The sequence below is a fragment of the Durio zibethinus genome, chromosome 5 (assembly GCF_047325235.1).
Source record: "Durio zibethinus cultivar Kanyao isolate XHJ-2024 chromosome 5, ASM4732523v1, whole genome shotgun sequence".
NCBI classification, from domain to species: domain Eukaryota; kingdom Viridiplantae; phylum Streptophyta; class Magnoliopsida; order Malvales; family Malvaceae; genus Durio; species Durio zibethinus.
In genome coordinates this window covers 22,309,574-22,321,915 of record NC_143166.1, presented here as the reverse complement: position 1 = coordinate 22,321,915, position 12,342 = coordinate 22,309,574, and the positions used below count along the sequence as shown (strand labels likewise).

Below are 12,342 nucleotides of genomic sequence, written 5' to 3'. Positions count from 1 at the left end.
CAAGGAAATTTAGCAAACTTTTGGGAGATCTACATTAAAGTAAATCTTACCAAATTATTGAAAGATTTTACCAATCATTTTCTTGAATAAAAAGATATTAATGAATCCGATAATGGAACCTTTTCAGAGTGGGGGACACTAGTCTCCATGAATACTCTTGAGGTGAGAGTATTATCTTAAATTGCTACCAAACTATTAGAGTAATTTTAAGATCAATTTTCAATATTAAATATTTTTGGTAAATCATAATTATGGTTAAGGCATGGATAATTTGAAATTAAACTAGTATCATCTTTTGGATGGGTGCTGTGAGGGTGCTATCACCTTTACTCACTCGTAATTATACTCTTGAACCTTAAATATGGTTTCATAGATTAGAATCTATTATTTAAAGATACCTAAGTCAATCTTGGGACTTATTTTTAAATGGGACAGGTTTTGTCAAATGGCCAATCACACGTAAACAAAAAAGATTGGTGGTGACTCCCTAAAATCTATGTCTAGTAATAGGTCCATGGATCTATATGTTATGACAATGCATCATTTAAATTTCTACCCTATCAACTTTTGATGGTAAGATAGTGGCCTACATGGTGGTGATGAGTGACAGAGAATTAAGGATTGATTTCAGAGAGAGAGCCTAAGAAACGGCTACCACATCTAAGGAAAGCAGTAGGCGTGCAAATTACCCAATCCTGACATGGGGAGGTAGTGAAAATAAATAACAATACTGGGCTTTATGAGTCTAGTAAATGGAATGAGTACAATCCAAATCCCTTAATGAGGATCCAATAGAGGGCAAGTTTGGTGCCAATAGCCATTTTAATTCCACCTCCAATAGCATATATTTAAGTTGTTGCAAATAAAAGGCTTGTAGTTAAAACTAGGGTTGGGTCATCAGGTCTTCCTCGCAGGGAGCACCAATCTATTCATTCATACTGCAAGCAATGCACTCCTGGCCTTAACTGACTAGGTCATCCCTTTGGTGCTATTACTTTAAAAAAAATTAGAGTATTCAAAGCAGGCCTATGCTTGTACACATTAGCATGGGATAACTTCATAGGATTTTGATCCTATTATGTTGGCCTTTAGGATCAGAGTAATGATTAATAGGGACAATTAGGGGCATTCATATTTCATAGTCAAAGGTGAAATTCTTGGATTTATGAAAGATGAACAACTACAAAAGCATTTGCTAAGGATGTTTTCATTAATCAAAAATGAAAGTTAGGGGCTCAAAGATGATCAGATATCGTCTTACTCTTAGCCATAAATGATCTTGACCAGGGATCAAAGAATGTTACTTTTAAAACTCTATAAGCACCTTATGAGAAATCAAAACCTTTGGGTTTCGAGGAGAGTATGGTCACAAGGCTAAAGCATAAAGGAATTGATGAAAGTGCACCACCAAGAGTGAAACCTATGGCTTAATTTGACTCAACATGGGGAAACTTACTAGGTTTAGACATTGTAAGGACAAATACACTAAGAGCTCTTTCTTGATTCTATGGGTGGTGCCATATGGCCGTTCTTAGTTAAAGGAATAATTTGTTTGGTTAATTCCATTAAGGAACGAGACCTAAGCCTGCTAACTAGCTACATAGTGGTGATCCTTTGTAGCTAGCTTCTTAAAGGAACTATGGCAACTTAGGCCAAGGAAGTTTGAGGCAATAATAGGTCTATGATGCCCTTAGATGTTCTGGGCCACATGCATGCTACACTGATGTATTCAACAAGTCCATAGCCTTGGCCAACAGGGCCAGGTAATCTTTGAAATTTCATCATGATGAGGATAGATCATTACAATTGTTAGTCTTTAATAAGGAATTCCTAGTAAACGCGAGTCATTAGCTCATGTTGACTATATTCTTGCCCTTTGTACACATCTCCTATTATTCTTACTAATTGAACGGTCTAGTGAAGTATTTGTATTATGAAGGTTCGCTGCCCATGACATCATGAGAAGTCCACTGAACCTTATCATTTAAAGGAAATAAAAGTCATAACAAGGTTTCTATAGGTGAACTTGTGGAAGGATCATGGTTGGAACCATTTCAAAGAACAACCCACGAATGCATTAACAAAACATCGAGGAGGCAAGGGTGCTTCTGTGCCCCAAGCTTCGAGCCTCTTCTGGCTTTAGGCATGCACAACGGTCACTTCAAGAGGTAAAAATGAATAGTATTATTACCCAAGGTCCAATAATGAACCCCTAGCACAAATTGCACCAAGGAATTGGAATGAAAAAAAGCATGTGAGCTATTATCATCTCATTCGTGGTACATGTATGGGTGGCATCGTGACTCTTTTTGTCGAGAAAAACCAAAACAACTCTCAACAATAGATATCTCAGCTCTTGCATCAATGAAGAATGTAGCAAAATGTGATGCTTGGTATGAATTGCAGAATCCCATAAACCATCAACTCTTTGAATGCAAGTTGCACCCCAAGCCATTAGGTTGAGGACATGCATGCCTAGGTCTCATGCATCATTGCCCCCTTTAAACCCTCACCCATTGGCCTCTAGATGAAGGGGCAAAAGATAGCCCCCCATGATCTTATCATTCGTGGTTGGCCTAAAAGCTAGTATTTGGCAACAATAATTCATGACCATCAGTGATAAAGCTCCTAATGTGCCTCATATTTGATGACGTGTGCTCAGTGTCCATTTAGACCCCATCAGACCCCTTGCATGGCTTAGTTGATTCTCACATCGTGACTCTATGTTAGGTGGGATTACCCATTGAGTTTATGCATATCAATAAGAAGAGAAAAAAAAACTTACCAAGATTCCTCTAGTAATAATGAACAAATCAAGAAAAGCCTAGCTTAAGAATGAAGTCCAAATTATAGTCTAGAGAAGCATCCTAAGTGGCACACAGGGCTAGAGTCGTCTGGAAAGGGCCATCAGAGAGGGTGAGAGCCTCGTCATGCCTGGACCTTGTCACACCATAAGGCATTGTCTGTGAGTGGGGTTGTTTTAGAATGCAATCCCAATTGAGAGGTAAATTCTGTCCAAGGCTAAATATGAAAGAGACCAATAGCAAATGAGTACAACAAGGGAAAGATGAAAAGAACTTTGAAAGAAGAGTTAAAGAGTGCTTAAAATTATCGAGAGGGAAGTAAATGGGGGCAGGCGATATGCCTCGATTAAATATGGAATGGCAAAAGCTAATTCATTGATTGACTTAGGGCATGGATCGACATGGGTTATGATGAAGTGTTCCTCAAACCAAAACCATGCATCCATATAGCACTAAGACTACTCATAGTCAAGGTCAACCTTTTACGAGTCCATTTTCCCATGGACATTTTGATATCGATCATCCAAGCTACATACTCATAAGCCTTTCCACATTATCAAACTAAATAGGGAAAAATCATCAATTCATCAGCCCACAATTCTTAGGGTGGCCCCGAGCACCCATCTTTGCCCACAAGCATCAAGGTCTCAAGCATTGACCCACCTTGCTCATAAGGGTACACAACCTTGATTCTGACATGGTGAGAACCTAACACCATGCCTGCCTAGATCATCTGTAAGCTCTCATGCCTAGAACCTAAAGGCACAACACAGATGTTGCTCAGCAGCCATTCCAAAATCACACTAGGCTTATCTCATCCCATGAAACTCATAGCTCAAGACCTTAGCCCTTAGCCTTATTCTAGGTTGCCCACATGCATGATGGACACCTTACATCATGGATGTCCCACCTTAGGGAACTCGATTATGCTACCCAGCCATAGCACACCTCTACTGATTGGCCATAAGGGTCTAGCAATGTGCCTGCCTGCTAACCCACTCATCCTTCAGTCTTGATGGTGCCTCTCCTATACAAACACCATTTCATGATCCTTGGTTACTCATCGAATCAGCTTAAGGAAGGGAGATCGAGGTGCATAGCGAATGCTAGCATCTAATCCTATGGCATGATATGATGCTTGCTAACCCTAATCATCCCTGGGTTTACCATGACCTAAGAAGACATCGTGACACACTCGTGACCCAACAATGCCCACCCACCTAGACACCACATATGCCTAGAAGTAGCTCACTTTAGACTAGTAAGGCCTTGCTTGCCTACCAGCTAAGGAAGTAGTAGAGAGTTAATATCAGTTGTCATCTTATAAAAAGCATAAGAGATTTTCCAACCATCCTACCAAGAACTATAAGAATCTTTGAAATGGGGACACTTTTCTCTCCAGCCATCTAGAGGCCTTTCAAACCAACTCAAGGCCCAATGACCTACCTCTTAGCTACCATAATTATTAGATTCCACTCATTGCTCCACCAACCCACTTAAGGGTTCCCACGCACAACTTTGATTGATAGCACTCGACAAGCTAGTTGACTCCAAGGCACTCATCCACTAGCTCGTACTTGCTTACACATCTTAGGGCTTAGGGTACATACTACCCGTACACCTTATCAGCAACATGTTCTTGTGCTTATATTGCACACCCACTGCTCTAGATCATTGTCTTGCTAGCAAGGCCTAATTACTACTTAGCTTAGGGTCAGTCATGGTAGAATCGAGGCACACTAGGTCCTAACCATGACAATCTTCTTCACCTACTATGTTGATGCCCTCATTGATGCCAAGACCACACCCAACTCTCTTGTTGCATATACTTGACATTTTTTTATATGTCTTACACTTGTGCCCTTAAGGATTGGGTTGAGATCCTGTCACATGAGGCATCACCTTCAATACTCATTCATTGCCTATATAGATAGGTCTCATCCCAACTCTATTGCACTTTTATGCTAGTTTTAAATCTAACTATCAGATTCTATCTCAATTCTCAATATGTGCCACGCACTACTTCACCCCTGATTACATCAAGTTGCAACCCTGAGGCACCCTTGTCAATCACGACCCTTGATGGAATGAATGACCACCTACTTTGCCACGTATTGGTGCTCCCTTCAGGATGTGACCCATCACACCAAACATATGCCTATAGCACCAGCTTTTCGATGCACCTTTTTGAACGTGGTGCTTAGGTTAACCATAGCCATACGTCACCACTCACAATAGACCTTAGCATGGTGGCATTCAAACACTTCAGTCATCTCACAACTTGGGTCCTTTCGACCCTTTCAAGGTCAACTCTCTAGGTGTGACCCACTAACCAACTACCCTTATCTTATGGTAGCATCTTAATACATGCTATCTCATACTCAATCATATACTCAATACTCATTGGTTCCATTACTTTAGCTCAATATCACAAGCAATCACAATGCTCCCCCATTTTTACTTGAACTCAACTCAGCTCTGCATACAACCATGTCTCCACGATTGTTCTACAACTTATTTTCCTTGACTTTAGCATATCTCAAAAAGGTAACTCAGAGCCTACTTAATGTTTAAAGATCCACTGGATCATACTATTCATCAACTGCTCAATCTCAGGGTTCTTTGACTCACTCGATACTTAAGGTCTATTGGCCTACTCAAACTTATGGCCATCTTAGTAGCTAGCATCACTCACAAAGTTACACTGTCCCAATCGACTCAATTTTACCTTGCTCAAACTTATCCAACCCACTGGCTAGATACTCAAATGCAATTACCATTAATTTTGCTAAACTCAATTGGTCTTCTAACCCACACAACTCAAGGCTTTGTCAACTGACCAATTTTAACTTGCTTGCTTCCTTGAATTGCACATTGTGGTGGTCCATTGATCACTACATCTTATAAGGCCTTCTTTTTCAGCCAACACAAGCATGGCCCATTGACTAGCAAAATCTCATAATCTTTTGACCATAAGAACTCATGCTTCGCTGACTATCACAAACTTAGGGCTTCAATCATTAGCTGACTCAAACTCATCTACCTTTATAGATTGGTTCCACACTTAGACCCTAAATACTCACTGTACCCTCACTAGGGCACTTGTACCACACAAAGTGTACATATGAGTATCTGATCTTAATAGGTTCACCTCATATCTCTTAAGACCTCATACATCTTGGCCTACATGGCCTTACATAAGACCCTTTCATGGTGTAGCGCTTTTCGCATTTCAGTCTCAATAAGGTTTTTCCTACCATAAGGGCACTACATGTTTGCATGCACCAACACCTTTCGTTAGGTGAGGTAGACTCTCATGCCCTTTTGCTTGGCATCTAAGAATCAACTCAAAGGCCTTCTACCTAGGCTAATTTTTACCATGTATCACCTTGATGGCTCATTCTCAAGCCCATATATCCACATTATCGCAATCTCTTTTCAATTTATCATTATCATGCCCACACCTAAGGTAACTTTAGTTCCACCACTGAGCCAAACTAGGCTTCATTACCATGTGTCATAGGTTGCATGTTCCTTAGACCAAAACCACACGTTCGTGTGGTACCAAGACTACTCATAGTCAAGGTCAACCTTTTACAAGTCCATTTTTGCATGGATAGCTTGATATCAATCCTTTAAGCCACATATTCATGAACCTTTCCTTGTTTTAACCCCATTGGGTCACATATTCTTAAACTCAATTAGGAAGAACCATCAACTCACTAGCCCATGATTGTTAGGGTGGCTTAAAGCACCTATCTCTGCCCGCAAGCATCATGGTCCTAAACATTGACCCACCTTGCTCATAAGGGCACATAGCATTGGTTCTTATACTATTATCTGATTTTGACTTGGTGAAAACCCAACACCATGCCTGCACAAATCATTCGTAAGCTTTTGTGCCTAGAACCTGAAGGCACAACACAGATACTGGTTAGCAGCCAGCATAAAACCACACTAGGCTCATTTTATCGCATAAAACTCATATCTTAGGGCCTTAGCCCTTAGCCTCATTCTAGGCTACCTGCACGTATGATGGACACTTACATCATGCCCATCCCACTTTGGGGAACTTAGGTGTGTTACCTAGCAGTAGCACACCTCTATCGATAGGCCAGTCTAACAACATGCTTACCTGCTAACCTGTTCATCCCTTAGGCTCAATGGTGCCCCTCCTACATAAAAACCATCTCATGATCCTTAGTTACTCATCGAATCGACTCAAGGAAGGGAGTCCAATAGGCATAGCAATTGCTAGCATCTAACCTCATAGTTTTACATAATAACGCAATATGAGGCCCATTGGCCCTAACCATCCTTGAGTTTACCATGACACAAGGGGACATCATGCCACACTCGTGACCCATGATGCCTACCCATCTAGACATCACATGTGCCTAGGAGTAGCTCGCTATACATTAGCAAGTTCCCACCTACCAGCCAGCCAAAGAGGTGGTGAAGAGCTGACACCAATCATCCCTCTATAAAATACATAAAAGATTTCCTAGCCATTGTACCAAAAATCATAAGAATGTCTGAAATGGGGACACTTTTCTTTACAGCCATCTCGGGGCCTTCATCATCTAACTCAAGGCCCAATGACCTACTTCTTGGCCATTATAATTCTTAGATTCCACTTGTTGCTCCACCAACCCACTCATGGGTACCTGCACATGGCTTTGATCCACCAACCCACTCATGGGTACCTGCACATGGCTTTGATCGATAGAACCTAACTAGCAACTTGACTCCAAAGTGCCCACCCACTGGCTCATATTTGCTTGCACATCTTGGGCCTAGGGTACACACTACCCATACACACTATCAATAACATGTTCTCGTGCTTATACTGCACACCTGTTGCTCTAGGACTATTATTCTATTAACAAGGCCTTAATTGTTGCTCAACTTAAGGTTAGTCATAGTAAGACTGAGGCACATTAAGGTCTGATCATGACACTCTAGCTTTTGATATGAATACGGAGGTGTCATTGCTATTATCATGGAATGCAGTATGTGCTATCTCAATACACCTTGCTTCTGCGTGCTCCCAATGTTGACCTGTAGGCTCCTCATATGACCCATCTTAAAACATAAACCAAAGAGTCTAATATGTGTGCCGGTCAATGATCTAGAAAACACATAACATGCAACAGTTTAAGTGTAAGCATACCTATTAGGACTCAAAAGATGATAAACTATGCCTAAGTAAGGTAAAGCTAGAGGAAACTCTAGTAGAGGCTTGTAGTGATACTGACATACAAATCATTTGTCTGACTTGGATATAGGGGTAAAAGACTAATTAAACCCTCTAGTAACTAGTTCATTCTAAAATTTCCCTCAAGATAGCTGGAGCCCTTAACGAGTTCTATCGAGTAAAACCATTGATTAAAGGCATCGAAGGCATAACATTCTTGATCTATTATCAAACTTTACATAGGTAGGACAACGTGATTTTTTTGTTGAGCCATGCAATAAAATTAAGAGCTCCAAGTGGGTCATTTTTGGTAAGTAGAACTAGCAATGCATCATGAATCAAAAGCTAGGCTATAGTGCCCAACTACGCACTAACCTAGAACTCACAAAGGGTGTTGGTCGATTAAGATAGCAGGATAGTGGTCATGGAAGTTGAAATCCACTAAAGAGTGTGTAACAACTCACTTGTCAAATCAACTGGTCCCAGAAATGGATGGTGCTTAAATGTGTGACCTATACGCAACCATTGGGGCAAGGGCTAGGGCTCGATAAGCAAGAAGGTGCGATAGTCATCGTAAAACCTAAGGTATGAGCTCAGGTAGAGCGGTTATTGATGTAGATCTTAATCTTAGTAGCAAATATTCAAATTAAACTTTAAAAGTTAAAGAAGGGAAACGTTTCCTACGAATGGTACTTACACATAGAGTTGATCCTAAAAGATGGGGGAAGCTCATCTGATAGCACATGCAATATTAGTGTCGAAAAGGAATTAGGTTAAAATTCTTAAACTAGGACACAATGATCAACCATAATATTAGGGAGTTCAGAGACATATATAGAGGCCTTGGGAAGAGTTATCTTTTCTATTCAACAGCTTACCCACCTTGGAAATGGCTCAACCAAAGGTAAGGTCTAATGATTGAAAAAATACCACATGTCAAATGGTGTTGGTGCACCCTTGGTGGCCCTTGAAAATCCAAAGGATTGAGTGGTGTCTGCACTTAGTCATACTCATAACCACATCAATCTCCAAGGTGAACAGCCTCAATTGATGGAGCAATATAGGTAAGAAATGTCAGCAAAATGGTTCCCTAGCCTCAGGAAAAGGATTGGCTCTAAAAGGTTGGGCATGAGGGTCCCAATGCCAAACCCATCGACTACCAATGCACTACTTGAGTTGCTCTTGTGACAAGAGTAGGTCATCATGTTCTGATTGAGGGATGAACTAGGAATGACTTCTTTAGAGGCCTTCATTGAGTGATGAATAGTTAACTCAAAATTTGTATGAATAAGGGGAAATGACTATTTAATTAAAATAAAGCATTGCAATGGTCCCTATGCATGCTTACGTAATATGATTTCTACCTAGTGCTTTAAATGTCAAAGTGAAGAAATTCAACCAAGTGTGGGTAAATGGTGAGAGTAACTATGACTCTTTTAAGGTAGCCAAATGCCTTATCATCTATTAGTGATGTGCATGAATAGATTAATGATATTTCCATTATCCCTATCTATTATCCAGTGAAATGACAGCCAAAAAAATGGGCTTAGCAGAATCAATAGGGAAAGAAAACCCTATTGAGCTTGACTTTAGCCTAACTTTATAAAATGACTTGAGAGGTTTAGGATAAGTGGGTGCCCTCAAGCCAATTTGGAATACCACTATTTTTAATGTTATTTTACTTATTCCATGCATTGAAGGTAGAGCACGACCTTTTTTTTTTAGACCTAAGGGTAGCCTTGATCAGTCAATCTAGCAAAAGACATTGTCAGGTAAGGAGTTTGGCTAGGACAGAATATCTATTAAAAGATAACACAGGTGTCCTAAGATGAGCTCAACGAGAACAGAAATCTCATGTGTAACAAAAGGGTAAAAGCTTGTTTAATTTTGACTTCTAGTATGAATATAAACTATGAAAGCATGGCCTATCGATCTTTTAGACTTTCAAAATTTGAAGTTAAAAGTGTAAAAAAAGTTACCACTAGGATAAAGGGCTTGTGGCAGCCAAGCATTCATAGCAACATTGCTTTTTTATCCTTCGATGTTGGCTCATCCTATAATTATGAAAAAAAATTCACTAAGTGTTGGATTGTTTACTCACTAATAGGAACGTGGGTTTAGACCATCATGAGATAGGTTAGTTTTAGCTTACTGAAAGCAGTGTTATAATAGTAATTCAACCTATTATGAGAAGAACCATTGATTCACATAATTGGTCATCGTGCTTGGTTGAAAAGCCAGTGACGTGAAGCTACTATGCATTGGATTATGATTAGAATCTAGGTTAGAAGTGATGTATGTGCCTAATACCCAATTGCCAACCTACAGTAGGGGCTCATGGCCCCAAAGGGCATATGTTGTAGGTGTAGCCCCTGCAGTGAAGAAGCTACATGGGCCTGCTTGAAGTTTAATTACCATCAAGCTATGTGTAAAATCATTTGCAAATGACTTAAATACATGATAGGGTATTATAAGTGGTAGAGCGACCTTGCTACCATGATTCACTAAGACTTAACCCTTTGTTGCTTCAATTCATCCCTTCTCATCACCATACCCACTGAAGTCCTCTCATTTCATTTTTTTACACTACACCCCTCTGGGGTTAGGGATGAATGGTGTTCTCTATTTGTAACTGATTCGACCAAATGATGACATCCTAACCTCGAGTGTCCAAGTAAACAATAATGAAATGCCTTTAGTATAGGCACTTGCCTTAAACTCCACAGCATATGTTGGCCCTTGGTGCAAGCTTTTGCCTCAAATGCCATCGATGGCATCTAGCCTTTGGTTGGTGTGAGCAATCGCATCTAACACCATTAGTAGATGTTAGCCCATAGGTACCTTGGACACCATCAGCAGATGCTAGGCCCTTGGTGCGAGATGTTGCCTTTGACACCATTTCCAGATGTTGGCACTTGGTATAGGTAATTAGTGTAGGCACTTACCTCAACCACTATCAACACAAATGGGCCCTTGGTATGGGTTGTTGCCTTAGACACCTTTTCAATAGATGCTGGCATTTGGTGCTGTATGTGTATTGTGACCTTCCCACCCAAGGCATTTTTTTGCCCCTCTATCACCATCGACACCAAATTATGCTTGGTGTATGTGTAATGGGCTTCGGTCTTAAGCCAAATTTCGTGCAACCTTGAACAGGGAATTGACTATGTGTGCCTAAGTTAACCTATAAAACTAAAATGCTCAGCATAATTTCAGCTTCTCAAAGATTGTGTTGCAGTACTAGCCATTCTAGAAGCCTACAAATTTGATCCTCTTAGGATTGTGTTTAGGCATGCCTGCACTTATGTTGAGACCACCATCGACACCTACGAACACTTGGTGCAAGATATGCTTGTTTTTAAAAAAATGTCCCCATTTTCAGACACCTTAATATCTATTGCTAGCATATTTGTAAAATCTCTTATGCTCTTTAAGGGGTAGTTGTCTGGGCCCCCTTTTCCTCCTTACGAGGGAGTAGGTAAGCATGATGGGCCTATCATTGTATATATCCATTACAATATATTTGGAGCAAAATCCAATTTGTGCATACTTTCCAGTCATGTTGTTGGGCGACTGGCTACTTTGATGGCCCACAAGCACCATGGCCTTAACTGATTGGCATGCATACGAAAAGGGGCTCAGACTATGCCAAGCTCAAGCTTGTGCTTATGTCACAAATCGTGCACAAGTTTGAGACCAAAAGGGTCATGTGATAAGACTTGCTCAAGATGGTATGAGCAATGGACCAAGAAAGATCAAAATTGAGGCCATAAAGGCACATACTTTACCTAAATGTGCAAGCTAAGGCCAAGGCCAAAGTGTAAGAGTATACTCGAGGTGAGCTACATGGTGCCAGGGATAAGGACTACTCATTGGAAGGTTCTAGAAAGCTCTAGGATGTGGCGTAGGCAGTCAGGCCTAGAACTACTTAGAGATAGGCCAGGCATAAGTAGCATAGAAGGGCCTAAAGAAGCCTAGAGATAGGCTAGGCTTATAAGCACAAAAGGGTCAAGGGAAGCCTTAAGGTAAGCTAGGTGTGTGGGCATCGAAGGCTCCTGAAGGACTAGGTGTAGGCATCGAAGGTTTAAAAAAGACAAGTGTGGGCATATTGCTAGGCACTACATGAAGAAATCTCTAGAAAAGCCTAGTTATGGGTAGAGTGGCACCCAAATGGAGAAGGCTCTAAAACCTGCTAGGTACGAGCATTTAGCAAGAGTGTTTAGACACTTCCAAACTTAAGGCTCGATAGGGAGCCTGAAATTAGCAAAAATATGAAAAGGTCTTAATCGACCTTGTTGGAACCTAGGCACCTTAGAACTATCTAAAAGACCCATAATGGCC

The 12,342-nt window shown here is 40.6% G+C and overlaps 3 pseudogenes; all 3 read left to right on the top strand.

Moving 5' to 3' along the window:
* The first annotated feature begins 280 nt into the window (after window positions 1–280).
* On the top strand, window positions 281–2,043 carry LOC149518828 (18S ribosomal RNA; annotated as a pseudogene).
* Window positions 2,044–2,329: 286 nt separating this feature from the next.
* On the top strand, window positions 2,330–2,485 carry LOC149518827 (5.8S ribosomal RNA; annotated as a pseudogene).
* A 231-nt stretch (window positions 2,486–2,716) lies between these two features.
* Window positions 2,717–10,537, top strand: LOC149518826 (25S ribosomal RNA; annotated as a pseudogene).
* Window positions 10,538–12,342: the final 1,805 nt, after the last annotated feature.